Raw genomic sequence first — 15,147 nt, 5'->3', positions numbered from 1 at the left:
AGGGTGCTAGTGAATAGGTACGACAAACTTCAGGAGGTGATTCTGCATGAAAAAATTATGACATGCTATATAACTTTTGTCCGCAACTACTTCGTTTTCCGAGCTTAAAGTTGGTTAAAGGTGGGTTCGAATTTCAAAATGATTTAAGGGGAAGTAATACCTCAAGAATCTCCATTCAAAAACGGCATTCACTAGTTCCTTATTTACGGTTTCAATTTCTCACCTGAAAAATTTATTTTCTTTTAAATTGAAGTTAAGGAACGTCTTGATGTCCACGTCTCTTTTTTTTCCAATTTAGTTGTTTTTCATGAGAAAAACAAACTTGAACTTTAGTGTCAATAAAACTTGTTTTCACAATCATTTTTCGAAAGTTTTTCCCCTAAGAGTATGTGAAATTCATGGGTGATATTTCTCTATAGTCCCCCATTTATATTTTGGTTGTAGCACTTTTCTACTTTTAATTTTTCTATTATTCTCACTTTTATCTAGTTTTTATAACTAGTTTTTATATATCTAGGTTTTATACGACTGCGCCATGTTACATTTTTAATAAGGAAGGATGTGAATGATGCAAGATCTAGATGGGAACTGTCTATTCACAATCAAGTACAATATATATGACAGACGACCTCCAGTGGCGGCTCGTCAACAATACAATACACCAGTAATGAACTATGATATGTGACAAGTAGTACATACGATTCGAAATAAAGAAGATCTAAAATTGGTTGCTTTAAGGATGCTACCCCAAATACGAAAATATGTCACATATTTGAGCAAAAGCCTGAATTACGTACTGTGACAGTTGAAAAGTAGAAATTACCACGTGAGAGGTAATATTGAGAATATTGAAAAATTTTCAGTTATTGCTGAATTTCAGCGTTATTTTAGCATATATCGCTATGAAGATCTTTGCATTATATAAACAATTGAATGGCCGATGTTACCCCGTCGTTATTTTTATCGGAATATGTCGAAAAACCGTCGAAAAATGATTGTGAAAACAAGTTTTATTGACACTAAAGTTCTAGTTTTTTTTCTCATAAAAAATCTAAATTGGAAAAACAGAGACGAGGTGACATCAAGACGTTTTTTAACTTCAATTAAAAAAAACTCAAGGCTTCTCGTAAGAAATTGAAAGCGTAAATTAGGAACTAGTCAATGCCATTTTTGAATGGTGATTTTTGAGGTATTTTACTTCCCCTTAAGAAGAAATATAAAATTCCATATCTCTCTCGTTTTTTGTATCTTACTTTCTTCTTCAGATTTTTCTTACTTCGTCAATCACATTGGTAGAAAGAAGAAGGAAGAAGTTCGGTTTTTTTCCTATTTCAAGTAAAGATGTCCTTCAATATGATAATTTCAGCTTATTCTTTACACAAATTTATTTTCACTACACTTGTAAAAGTAGACAGAGAGTTTTTTCGGAGGTTTTTATCTCTGTTTTCATACAGGGTGTTTCATCATGAACTGGACAAACATATGGTCGGAGGATGACATCGGGAGAGTAATTTTTGCTTTATATATACCCCGTTTTCAACGCATAAGCGAGATACAGGGTGTTCAAAGTCATCTTTGAGCAATATTCCAATGAGTGTGGTCAAAGTAACGGTTTCTGGCCACATCTGAGTATTTTTGAGTGCTCAGCTCAGAAAAAGTGAAGAACTCTAAAAAAGTTTCTACAAAGTGGCGTAAAAAAATGTTTCTGATTTTTTCTCGGTTTCCAATCTGAATATAATTTTCTCAATAAGCACAATTATCGAAAAATATCTGCGAATTTTTTTTTTCATATGTCTACAGAACGTATCATAGGATTTTCCTGAAAATTTGGCTACTAGGGTTTACGTTTTAGATCTATCCCTATCCTAATACTTCGTAGATATTAACGGTTATCCACAACAACAATTCAAAACGCTAACTTGACAGTTCACCTAGAAAATAGTAGGAAGAGTCCGGGAGACTTGCTCAGGTAGGAGACTTAAACCACCTCAAATATTTCAATTCAAATTTCGCGTTACCGGTATCGTAAATAGCTTGCGACATACTCGTAACAAGGCACAACTAATGGAGGCTCTATTTTGGCCGCCATCAGAACAGTTCGGGAGTGAGAGGGTTGAACGTGATTTTCTTGTTAGGATGTAAGAAATTCAATAATTTTTGTTTGTTACACTGTCTGAAAAGTTCACTAGATGCGTGGTGTTGTTAGTTTTATTGCTTTCATTGATTATTATGTTATTACAAACGATGAGCTTTTTTAATAATAAGAAGTTGTAAAAGTTCCAACAAATGTTAAATAGACTAAAAAAGAGTGAGGTAGACGCTGATACGCTGATACATCTGATGATGAAAACCTTGACAATCGTTGGTCATTGGAAATTGTTTGCCTACAATGTTTTTCCTGATAAACAGACTTATGGTCAAGTCTCTATCGCCCCCTCTTCAACTCTCCCATGGGTTAAGGAAGACATGAGCCAATTTTCAGTTCTTAAAAAAAGAATTGCTGTACCTAAAATGTTCATATCGCCATCTCTCTACTATTATCTATCGTTACCTATTCGGGAATAACATCTTCACCCAAAAAAATGAGTTGCTACCATTTACAGATACTACTTAAGGTTGCTTCAGAGTGAAAAGGGGTTCAACTCTCCCGGACTCCGCCATACAGCACAAGTTAACCCTCTAATGCCCAAGTTTTTTTCCTGTGTTAAAATTATTTCCGTATAGTTTCAAGTTAGCTTATGTATAATCTACATCTTTTTCTCGCAAATAGTTAACTGATTTACATTAACAACCTATACTCACAAAATGAACCTATACTGAAGGCGGACATGGGCAGAATAATTTTTTATCCACTTATATGCAACCAGTCTCAAGGCGGACTTGGGTATTAGAGGGTTAAGAATTACTTTCAGAAACGGAATATTAACGTTCAAAATTCCAGAGCCTACTTGACGACGAATTTTTTTGAACGCATGTTATAAGGGAATTGAATGATGATATTTCAATTGAAGCAATGCCCTTCTCCTACAGCTTATAGCTTTAACCTTCATTCCGCATTGGCATAAACATCTATGTATTCGATTTGAATTCATATTTCCGAAATATTTAATACCTATTCTTGAAAAATTGGGCATCCCTGAATAGAAACTTCACTGTATTGATGTCGAGCTTATTCGAAACTTCCCCCTTACTCCTTCGCTATTTTCTCCTTTACTCCCATCCCTTGTTAATTCATTAGGTGCCTTAATGCTGACAAAACGTGTCCAGAATAAACTTCTTCTCCTGAATCTCAACCGGCAAGTAATTAAGAAGTTTAAGAGTGAAATATCGCAGCAGCTTGCACCACCACCCTGGTAACAATTCTAGAAATGGAATCGGGTAGGTATGTAAATTGAAGCTGACTGAGTCCTAGGACTACATCCCGGAAACAGACTGATATATTGAGCCGGGAAACGTGTCGGGAACATGGAATTATTCGATAGGAACGTTTTGGAATGCCTGCGGACCTCAGGGATGCTAATTATGGAGATGCTATGCGAGCTGAAACAGTTTTCGGCAAAGGAGATGTCTTCAGCGAGGAGCTTGGTGTGGAGGTAATTCGAATTTCAATTATTTCATTCACAGCTTAGCGCAGCATCCGATGCGCACTCTGAATTAATCCTTGAATGGTAACTCTTCATGCTGGAAATAATTTCTGTCCTCCCAAATATTAGGTCCATCTTGTTAGACATGTCCTGTAAGGGCTGACTTATACTTCTTGTTTGTCTCGATGTGAACCTTATTGCAATCGCAAGATATTCTCCAATGGGGAAGTTTCCTCAATTTGGGTTATCACAGCATATGCAAGTTTGAACTGAATAATTATGAGATTCATTCATGAATTTTTCAAATGCACGGCGAAAACTATTCAAAATCATTCTTCAAATACGAGGTTTTAAAATTTAAACCGCTTCGTTTCTAGTTTACGATTTGGCAACAGCGCCTACTAGAAAATAAAAAGAACAATGGCTTGTTTATAAAATAACTGCCATCATAAGGCGCGTACTCACTGGCAACCGTCCATAAAAATCCCATAAAATTTTACGACCTTCCTCGTTCGTCGCAGACTTCATAGACAGCCATCTTTGTCTATTTCATCCAGATAGTGTATTTGTTCTCCTTTATTATCCACGCATATTTCAGTCGATGTTGCCATCTTGTGCAATAGAAACGAAACGCTTTAAATTTTAAATACCCATTTTTATTTTTCATTTTTAAGTACATACTTGAAATAATTTTTTTTTGGAAACGGTTGAAATGGTTATTTCAAAATGTGACGTCTCAAAGATATTTCATAAAAAATACATTTTCGTCATATAGTCCCTAATACCAGCTTGTGAATATTGATTGATTTTGTGCATTCCTTATCACTTATTTGTGTTGTTGTGTAAGGTCAGTTGAGTTATTTTCTTATTCTTTTTCCATTTCAGGAATGGAAAATTATTGAGTGAATATCTTTTTATGGAATTTTCAAAAGAAAATAAGAGGTAGCATTACGACCAGCCTTCTTGAAACACCCTGTATAAACGATAAAATGTTTTTATTTACTCCTATAATTTACTCCTTATAATTTAGTGAGGAAAGCGCTAATTCATTCCAGTGTAGATGAATAAAATTAGAGTAAGAATATTGTTATAAAGTTTTTCAAACAATGTGAGAGTTATTACCTGTCGAATATACTCTTGAAAAGATATACACGATAACATCTTTAATTCCGGTTGACGAATTTTGAGAACCAATAAAGCTTGAGCTTCATAAAGTGAAAAGTAGTGTATTCAGTTACATTCTAACCAAATACATAACGAGTTTGGTTCGAATAGTTTCAGAAATTAACTTGTTTTTGTTGTATTCCTCAGTTTTCAACTGTTGAAAGCAGTTCGACGAATAGCTCTCGGAAAGCACTCGATTTTCAAACCAATTCATCGGTTCATTTCCAGAAGTTTCCGAGAAAAATGCGGACGAACAATTTTTTTTTCATGTCGCGTAATGTGAACTTCCTTGGTTTTAATTTTGAAATAAATATTGTTTCATGAATCCAGCCATGTTTTTGGCAATTACTATAGTTTTTCAAGTGGGTAAAAGCGAATTTATTTTATTCAACTCTTTTTACAGGATGTCCCAAAATTAGGTTAAAGTGAAAATAAACCTTTCACAAGATTTGATATTCCATTAGCGAAAATGGCGTTATTTGCGGACGCCTCTCCCTTCCAGAGTAAATTTTTAAACTTCATCCTTTAGCGGTCAAAAAGGAGAGTATAATCAGTAGTCCAAGTTTCCCGAACTGAGCTTAGATAATAATTTGCTTAAAAAAAAATTAAATAACAGAAATAAATTCAAAAAAATATGCAAATATTCAAAAAAGTGAAAAACATCTCGGAAATTGGTGAGAGTGACTCTGAAATAGAAAATATGTATTTCATACGCTGTTACATCTGATGATGAAAACCTTAACATGGTCATTGGAAATTGTTTTCTTTCAATGTATTTCCTAATAAACAAACTTATGGTCAAGTCTTTCTCGTCCCCTGTTCAACTCTCCCATAGGGAGTCATGAGCTAATTTTCGGTTTCTAAAAAAAGAATTGCTCTACCCAAAATGTTCATCTCACCATCACTCTACTGTTATCTATCGTTACCTATTTGGGTAACGCAAAAAAATGAGTTGCTACCATTTACAGATACAACTTTAGCGGCTTCAGATTCAAAGGACTCTCCCGGACTCCCTCTACATACTCGTAGGTTCATATGAAGTTTAATTTAAATTTTCCACATTAAATTTCGGGACACACCGTATAGACATAAAGGCACATAATCATAAGATTGAAATGTCATAATTTTTTCGCTTCGAGGTTTTCCATTGGTAATAATACACCAAACCATGAATTTTCTCATTCTTCGTTGAACACCAATCCCCAGTGTCAATAGGTATTACAATCGTAGAGTGCTTTCGCATTGTTATTCAGACATTATAAAGTATGAGAGATATGAGCAACTCTGGTCCATATACAATGGACCGAATGAACAATTGCATTTGTACTTGGCAATAATGGGAATCGATAGGCACACAATATTGTATGCTTTAATTATTGTGACACGTTTTACGATAGATTCGATCTGTTGTTCTGGGGGAATTTTGTCCGGCTTTGTATGAGATGGATTTGAATTTATTGCTACAACGCCATTTCAGATGAATAATCTTCAATATGATTGTTTTAAGAGATATTATAAAATTTTCGATATAAAAAGTCGGTTGGCATTGGTAAGTAGACACATTTCCACACTATATACGATGAAAATTTGAGGTTACATAAAATTTTTGGGTTTTAAATCAGTGTGATGTGAATTTACGTCGGAAAATAAATAAATTTGAGAATATGTGACCAACATAATTATAAACGTCAATTTTTACAAATTTATTGAAGGGATTTCTTATCTAGTTGTTTGTATGAAAAGTAATCAAGATCAGTGTTTGTATAGTTATTGTTGCTATGCTATGAAAGAAAATTGATTTTTGTTGACGCAAGATGCTTGAGGCTCAGATTCTTGGAAAGCTAATAGGGAACTTTGTTATGTATGACTTTTTAGTACCTAATACATGTCTGATACAATATTTGAGTTGTATCCAAGTTAAATTCAGATATTGTGAATTTCATGTTACATCTCCATGATATTCAAGTAACATATTTGAAACTTTGTTCTATATTTGTTATGTATCAGTTTCAGATCATGGAGAGATTGTGACTCCATGTCGAATATGGATTGTGAGAAATACTCTTGACAAAGTCGTTTTGATCAGTGGATATAAAGATATAGCCATTTAAGTTTCATAATGAGCTGTGCCACCCCTAAAAAAAACTACCTTCAGAATAACTAGCTAAATCTGTGTCACTATACATCTGTGGATCTTATAAACAGAGTATTCAGCCAAAGTACCTAATTGTTCACATTTCACAGATATATTTTAATTTTTGAACATTACTCGAAAACGGCGTATTATACGAGAAAATATGAAAAATACTTTTATTTTACAAAACGTTCAAATATTCATTAGATAGCATCCAAATTAATTTCAAGAGTTGGGTTCTTTGAATTTTTGTCATTTTTATGGTACGTAATGGTCATAATTACAAAACTGAAAGACGTGGCTGATATCTTGTGTTCGAAAAAGATTTATCATATAAATGAAAAACTATATTCTGTAATTCATTTCATTCGATGAAACCGTTTGTGAGATAGAACTAAAAATAACATTTTTCTGTTGTTTTTCAATAGCTTGTATATTTCAACCGAGCCGATTCGGAAAAAATGGTAAAGGAAAAAAAGTGTTTCTTTAGACCTCTAGCATCTACTGTTGAAATATTCGTACGAGATAAAGACTCACCCTGTACAGATATTCCATAGAATAGTGGATTACTCAAGTAAAACGTATATATTGAACGTTGGGTAAGTTATTTGTGTTTCCCACAGAATGACTTTAGCCTACAGTTTTTTATATTTAAAAAGTGCTTAGTCCTTCACATGTCGCGTAAAATTAGAATGAGATTTTATGAAATTAGTATTTAGGTAGTTTTGAGAGGTGGCGACTAGTGAAAACAACTCTGGTACAAACAGTTGGCAGATGCCCTTAATTTTCCTTCAGAACAATGAAGGAATTGAGATCGCTGCTAGTAAAGCTTTTAACTTTTGAAGTTCAACTAGAGGGTGATGAGCGTAGAATCCCAGTCTAATGTACATTCATCGCCATATATTTCAAAAACGTTTCAACTCGAAAAAAATTGCTTTGGACGAAAGTTTTATAAAATGTTATGCTCTACAACTTTCATAATTTGAAGTCCAGGAGAGAAGATAATTCAAAAAAACTAATTTCTGTGATCTTCACAGCAAATTTTTATTGTTTCGGCTTGCTGAAATTGTCAGATTATATTTTTTCCGTTATTTTTGAATTATTAGCTTCAAAATAAGAAAACAAGCCACCGCACTCGAGAATATATACTTGACGTTTTTATGCAAGTCTGGCGCCCTCCCACACATTTTTGCATGCTTAAATTGTCAAATTAAGAGAATGTATACTGTTCAATGTGCAATTAACCACATATATTTCAATCCAACACGCTCGAGTATGTACAATACTCGACACTTTATTTTTACTACTCTGTCAGAGTGTTCTAGTCAATTTCTCCTTTAGGAGTCAAATTTTCGATAGAGGTAATCTACAGGGTTCAAGGTAGCACCCCTTATTTTAATCTGACACGCTAGAGTAAATCCCGAATTTCCCTCTTGGGCTACCCAACTAAAACGCGAGAATAGCTTCAATTTCTGTCACCCCATATCCCAAATGGTGTAATGTTTCTCCACCAAATATCGTTTCTAGCCAGCACCCTGTATGAATTTAAAGTAAACATATCCGAGATTGTTTCAAGCGTCTGAATCCTACTGCAACATCCCGTTCCTCCGAAACGTTCCCTATTTGAACCTAATCATGGACCTGTCACACAAGTCCCGGTACCCAAAAACGCCCCTGAAATTATTTCTGTTCGTTATAACCCTAGCTCTCCAGATCGACCGTTCCGATTCGTGATTCCGTTCCAGAGACTAATGTTTCCGAAACAATTCCCGAATAATTATATGATTCAGTAATCGCCAAAGTTGATGGGAACAAGCGCCATCATTTAAGTTCGCAAGAGTGTAAAGCTATTGAGTTAATAGCCGTTGACTGATAAGAGCTTTCATCGCCGTAACTTGGAAACGGCTTAATTTCTGTGTACTGCAACATGAAGCCTCGGAACTGATGGGTCCTAACCACACCGTGATGTCCTCTTAGCGAAAACTATTCCACGCTTGACTCGGAACTTGGAAATCTAAAATGAACTCCAGAAACTCCCTGGTTGTCGAGTCCTCGTCGTGTCTGAGTCGATGTTTCTATTCTCAGGGACATAAGTTCTTTTTATCCTGTGAAGGGATGTGAAAGAAATTGATGTCGAGTATTTTTCGTTGGAGATTATAGCCAGTATATCGTAGTAAAAGAAAATCAACTTGAATAAAATCGAAGAACTCTTGAATATCTAAATATTAAAATAACAAAAGTATCCGTATCCAATCAAACAGTAATTTGAAATAATGATAATGCGATCTGGAGGTGATTGAACCGGGTTTCGTTTCATCCTGGATGGTGTACTAGTACTAACTACTCCATAACATCAGAAACTACTACCAGTATTTAATTCCGTCAATTCCAAGCGTTTTTCCATCGAGAAGGAGCTGTGTTGCTCTGACGAGGTCAAATAAAAACGAAACCATGGTCAGCATCTTCTCTTCTTCGGTGGAACGTTCTCCATTCAGTTGTCCGACGATGGCAAATTGGCTAGTTCAATTCAGATCGTAACAATTGTTGATATTCATATCGGCGGTTGGTATGCACCTGAATTTGATTCTTAGTAATATATTTATTCAACTCAATGTAAGGCCACGTTTTTATGGGGGCGAAATAGGATGAAGCTCACGATTACATGGTTCCTCATTTTAATCTTCCTTCACAAGATCGAGGAGAGACGAGAAATGATGCCTTGTATCACTGAAATATGCTTCAAATTATACTTCTTCGTCGATCAGATGCTTATGGATTAGTAGTTTAAATGCTCTTTCACTGCGTCTATTGTCGAATAATCGACCAGCAGAATTTCTAGTGCAATTATGAATCTTGGTTATTATGTAAATTCCTTCTTGCAATATTTCATCTTATATCGAGAAGTTCAGGACGCAGTTGAAAATCCTAGGAAAACACTTATACGCAGCGCATTGGATGTTGCGTTGTGTCGGTCGTATTACGTTCTACGCCGCGTAAAATGTGCGTTGCTAGGAAAACCCTGCTTCAACCTAGATTATTGTAAAAATATCTCTAACTGTTCATCTTATCAAAGTGACTCTCTTTCAAGTCTTCTCATTCAATTCTGGTGCTAAATTGTTCTAATCAAAAGGTAATGTACTCTCATCTTCTCAAAATTATTAATTTTAACCATTTTCATGTTCTTTTCATTCTGTATGAAATGCGTACACGTGCAAGATTATTTCAGAATATTCAAACTGATTTATAATCTTTACTACTATTGCTCAATTATTGATATGTTCACAAGTGTCAACTCAATTGAATGCCTACTCCTGAATATGTATTTTATAATTTACATAGATTTTCAGCCCTCTTTAGATTTTCTCACATGGAATTGAGTATCTAGCACCAGAATTGAACCTTCTCATGTGTTTCTCATCGATAATGAGTGCTGATTCATTGTTTTCTCATGATCATCTCATTCATTTGAATCAGTTTATTTCATTCCTCAAGTCAACTCTGCTGTTAACCTCTCACTTATATGTAACTAATTAGTGTTGTCGAGTTTCAGATGAATGAATCCTCATTTTCTCCAGGGTGAACCCTAGAATTAGTAGTTTTCCTTAACAATACGATGTGAACTTCTAAAATATGGTTCATCGATCAGTAGTAAGCCATGACACTGGTTGACAATCCCCCGTTCTGATTCCACCCTGGAAGGTCTGCTCTGGTAATCGTATACTCTCTCAATTGGTATGATCCTCTGATTTTGTATTTTTATAGATGTATGCTCATATTCATTCATCTCGCTCGACATACAGATCAGTTCTCAAGTCTTCTGCTCTTCTCGAAACCAACGAATAGTGGTTTTCCTCATTAGTATTCTCATTTTCAACCTCTCATAATTTATCAATTGTCTTCTAATTTTCTGAATTATTCATTGATTGCTGTGTCAATGTTAATGTTGTGTTGATTTTGAGTTTATCTAACTTTTTCAAAGTCTAAGTCTGACCTGAAGTGAATTCTCATTTGAACTACTCTGGATTATCTCTATTTTTAGTTGAACAATGTCTCTCTGAGTCTATACATGTTGTTAGTATTTGTATTTATTACTGTATAAGCTTCATGCAGGTGATTTATACATTTTATGATGGTGAACGATATACAATAAATGTTTTTACACTACCATCTCCAACTCAATTATTTGACTGCTGATTTTTACAACATCTGAACAACCCCGATTTTGAACAGTGAGTTTTCAAACTCATTCCAAGTCGAAAATCGAAGGGGATGATTTTAATAAGTTATCTCTGGAAGGAATTCCATATAATCCCCGATCATATCCTCAGGATATGGAAATACTAAAGTCATTTCCATCAATTTTCCATTTTCAGGACATTCTTCTCGTTTCCGCACAAAACGAAATATGAGAGATCCTCGAGAAATTCGGGATAGGTGGGTATATAATAATACGCCTCGTCTGGATTCGCATGATCCATACATCCTCTTATTTCTCCTTCTATCATCCGGTCTGTCGGAAAAAAAATCGATCGACAATGATGATTCCAAAGGAATTAGGAACATTCAATTACACGATAAATGAACCGGGATATTTCTGGCGCCAGAGGATGTTGAAGCGGCATTGATTCACGTTGACCCGTAAAGGAGAAAATCCCCGATGAAGGTTTTCCGCCGGAGAAATGCTCATATGGGGGATATTTTTCAAGCTACAGTCTTTTCTCTTGCTTAAGATATTAATAGATTGGAAGATGACTTTCGAGTTGGCTTACATTGATCCATTCTGGTATTCAATTCATTATTTAGTCTTCATAACTTTTTACATGGTGGCGTTTGAGTCCTAACCCAAATAAAACCGAGCTTTCGTTTTTCCATCTGAGTAATGATCAAAAATGTAATTGGTGAGTCTCGAAAAAAAATTTCTCCAGTAGATTTTAATGTCAAAAGAAACACTTTTTCCTATACCATTTCTTTCGAATCGGCTTGGTTTAAAATATACAGGCTGTTCAAAAACCATTAAAAAATGTTATTTTCAGTTTTATCTCACAAACGGTTTTATCCACCAAAAAGAATTTCGGAATATAGTTTTTCATTTATTTGATAAATCTTTTTCGAACATATGATATCACCCACGTCTTCCAGTTTTCTCATTATGACCATTACGTACCCTAAAAATATAAAAAATTCTAAGAACCCAACTCTTGAAACTAAGTCGGACGCTCTAAAGATCTAATGAATATTTGAACGTTTTGTGAAATAAAAGTATCCTTCACATTTTCTCTCAAAATGCACCAATTTCGAGTAATTTGATGTTCAAAAATGTAAAATATCTGTGATATTCGGAAAATTGGATACTTTGGCTGAATGCAAATCTGTTTGAATTTTTTTTAAATTAGGTATTCATCTATTCAATAGTTACCAGTTCTTTCAAACATTCAACTGCCCTATATTCGTTGAGGTCAAAAGGTAAACCAGAGCTACGCAATAAGCTAAAAGAAAGAAGATGTCCACCGAAATTGTGAAAATCGAGAAATTGGAGTATCGAGCCATCATCAAGTACCTGTATTCGAAAGGGTTAAGAGGTAAGCAAATTTACGAAGATATGCTTAATACCCTTGGTGATCAATGTCCTTCTTTTGCGACCGTGAAAAATTGGACTGCAAGTTTCAAAAAAGGTAAATTTTCCATTTAAGATGATGACCGATCTTGAAGGCCAGTTTCTGTGTCACTTCGAATTGGGCTAAAACGGATATCTGAAGCACTGAATATTCCATACGAACAAGTCCATCATATAATTCACGTCAATTTGGACATGAGGAAAATTGCTGCAAAATGGATCCCCAAATGTTTCAATGTTGACCAAAAGTGTGCAAGGGTAGAAGCATCGCGTTCGATCTGTGCTCGATTTGACAACGATGTAGACTTCTTAAACCGAATTGTTCCTATGGATGAGGCTTGGGTACATTTCAAGATTCAGAAACAAAGCAACAATCGATGGAATGGAGACACTCTGGTTCTCCAGAGTGTCCAAAAATCTGCTAGCAAAGTTCTTGCTTCAGTTTATTGGGATTGCCATGACGTAATCATGATTGATTTTATGGATAAGGGTAGAACAATAACCGGAGATTACTATTCGACAATACTGACCACTCTACGGGAAAAATTTAAAGAGAAAAGTCGCGGAAAGCTATCCAAAAGTGTTGTGTTTTTGCGCCCTGCACACAAATCTCATGTTTCCATGCAAAAAACTCGTGATTTAGGTCTGGAAAACCCCCTTATTCACCTGATTTGGCTCCATCCGACCATCATCTCTTACCTCAACTTGAAAAAAGTTTAAAAAGCCGTAAATTTTGTTCCAACGAGGAGGTAATAGAAGCTGTGGTTTGCAGAGCAAGAAGAAACATTTTTTTTGAAAGGTCTAGAGACGTTGCAGGTTCGTTGTAATAAATGTATTCAATTAAGAGGAGAATATGTTGAGTAATAAAATATTTTGACATTGAAATTTAGTTCTCTAGTAGGCTGAGAATTTTTCAATATATTCTCGTAAGTATATTTTCAAATTTGCGTTTTCTCTTAAGAAAAACGAGAGTTCTTTAGGTTAGAATATGGAGATTTGGAAGAAAGGATTCATATCGACAAACCCACAATATAAGAAAAAGTATAGGATATTACGAGCAACCAGAATTCTATTCCGGCTTGACGTCTTCTCCGTATACTTTCCACCAAGTTAGATAGAAAAAAATTGTGACAGATCTAGGAGCGTTTTTGGTTTTGCGCTGCAGAAATCGATGACTCGTTGAGATCACGGAGGTGAAGCTGCAATACCTACTTCTCTAGGAGTAATCACCTGGTGGAAATCATGTGGCAGTGCACTATCATACAGAAAATCGAAATTTTCGCCCATAGCTGTCTGTAATTGTGGGACTACTCTGTTACTCCTACCCTGAAGACCCCAGCTTCTGAGTCTAGGATAATTTAATGACTGTAATAAAAGGAATTAATTCACCCACACCATTCTGCTCATACTCCCCCTGCTCCCCCATTTACCAAATAAACGGGAGTTCGGCAACCTGCCCTGGACCTTCCAGGTCATGGTTGGAGCGATGTACAGGAAATACCTATACGCTACTACGACGATCCTCTAGCGTAAGGTGGCGGCAGGGCAGGACACAGGAGGAGAAGGAAGAGAAAGAACACCGTCGATGTAGAATGAGCCAGATCAATATAACGGGCCAAAAGAGCTGGGCGTGCCGCATGCTCCGAGTCCCACACCACGTGTCCGTTTTTCCGCATGCTTTTTCGCATTCGCGATTTGCAAGAGAATCCGATTAAGGATTATGCCATCAGGTCCGATCATCAACTTTTCGCGCTTAATTTAGGGGCGGTTTTGAACGTTTCCCATCACACCACCTCAAATTATGTTTAGTTCAGCCGTCACAAACGTATTTTTGGCAGTTTTTGGGAAAACTTCACGTTAATGAAGCTTTGAACTCTTGCACAATCCAGATTGCAGGTTATCCTGAAATTTTACTGGACAAATACAAGGTACGGCACATGGAATTGCTGAATTGAAAGGTCAATAAGACAAGAATTCTATCTTATCTTGAGAAAATGAAAGGAAGAGAAGAAATTACAATAGAAATTTCAAGATTCAATAGGAGATTGGTATCACCCATACACACGCCACTTCTCACAAGCGCGCATTGACGTAATTATCATATGATCAGGCAGTGCAACTTAAGTAATAATTAATAAATTGATAACTGTATTTTGCGGGATAAGGACAAACTCTCAAAAGATCTTAAAGTATATTCAGCAACGTTTCGCAAACTCTCGTTTGCTTCATCAGGCCTAAAAACATTATAAAAATGTCATACAAAACACTTACAGTAAAGTATAAATAAATACCTCTATACTATAAATAAGACATTCAGATGTAAAAACTTTAAAAATCGACGGCATCAAGTGTATATTCCACGTCAAATCACAAAAAAAACAGCTTAAAATACTAAAAGTTTGGCTAAAATTCATTTGGAAAATTCCAGAATATTTACATCCAAAATAAATCATAGGAAAACATAACCTGAAAACACAACAGAACAAACCAATACAGTAAAACAATATCAAGGTTGTCGAACACAGAATTATCTTCATTTTCTTTCAATGAAATACCGTACATTAATTAGTTTCCACCAAGCTCGCACAGCACTATAAATGCACATATTTTGTCAAGACAGAATTGTAAAGTTTACTTAAATGTTCAGTATC

At 35.3% G+C, this 15,147-nt stretch overlaps 1 protein-coding gene and 1 long non-coding RNA gene across 2 annotated transcripts in view; both read right to left on the bottom strand.

Moving 5' to 3' along the window:
- Window positions 1–15,147, bottom strand: part of LOC123308683 (neurexin-1) — a 197,417-nt gene that overhangs the window by 140,976 nt on the left and 41,294 nt on the right. The window lies entirely within an intron of this gene.
- LOC123308687 lies at window positions 14,674–15,002 on the bottom strand. The gene is made up of 2 exons (XR_006537155.1): window positions 14,788–15,002; window positions 14,674–14,730 (listed from the first exon to the last, which is right to left on the bottom strand). It is a non-coding gene; the product is annotated as an uncharacterized LOC123308687 (long non-coding RNA).

Source organism: Coccinella septempunctata, chromosome 2 (genome assembly GCF_907165205.1).
Source record: "Coccinella septempunctata chromosome 2, icCocSept1.1, whole genome shotgun sequence".
NCBI lineage: Eukaryota > Metazoa > Arthropoda > Insecta > Coleoptera > Coccinellidae > Coccinella > Coccinella septempunctata.
This window is presented reverse-complemented; position numbering and strand designations above follow the sequence as displayed.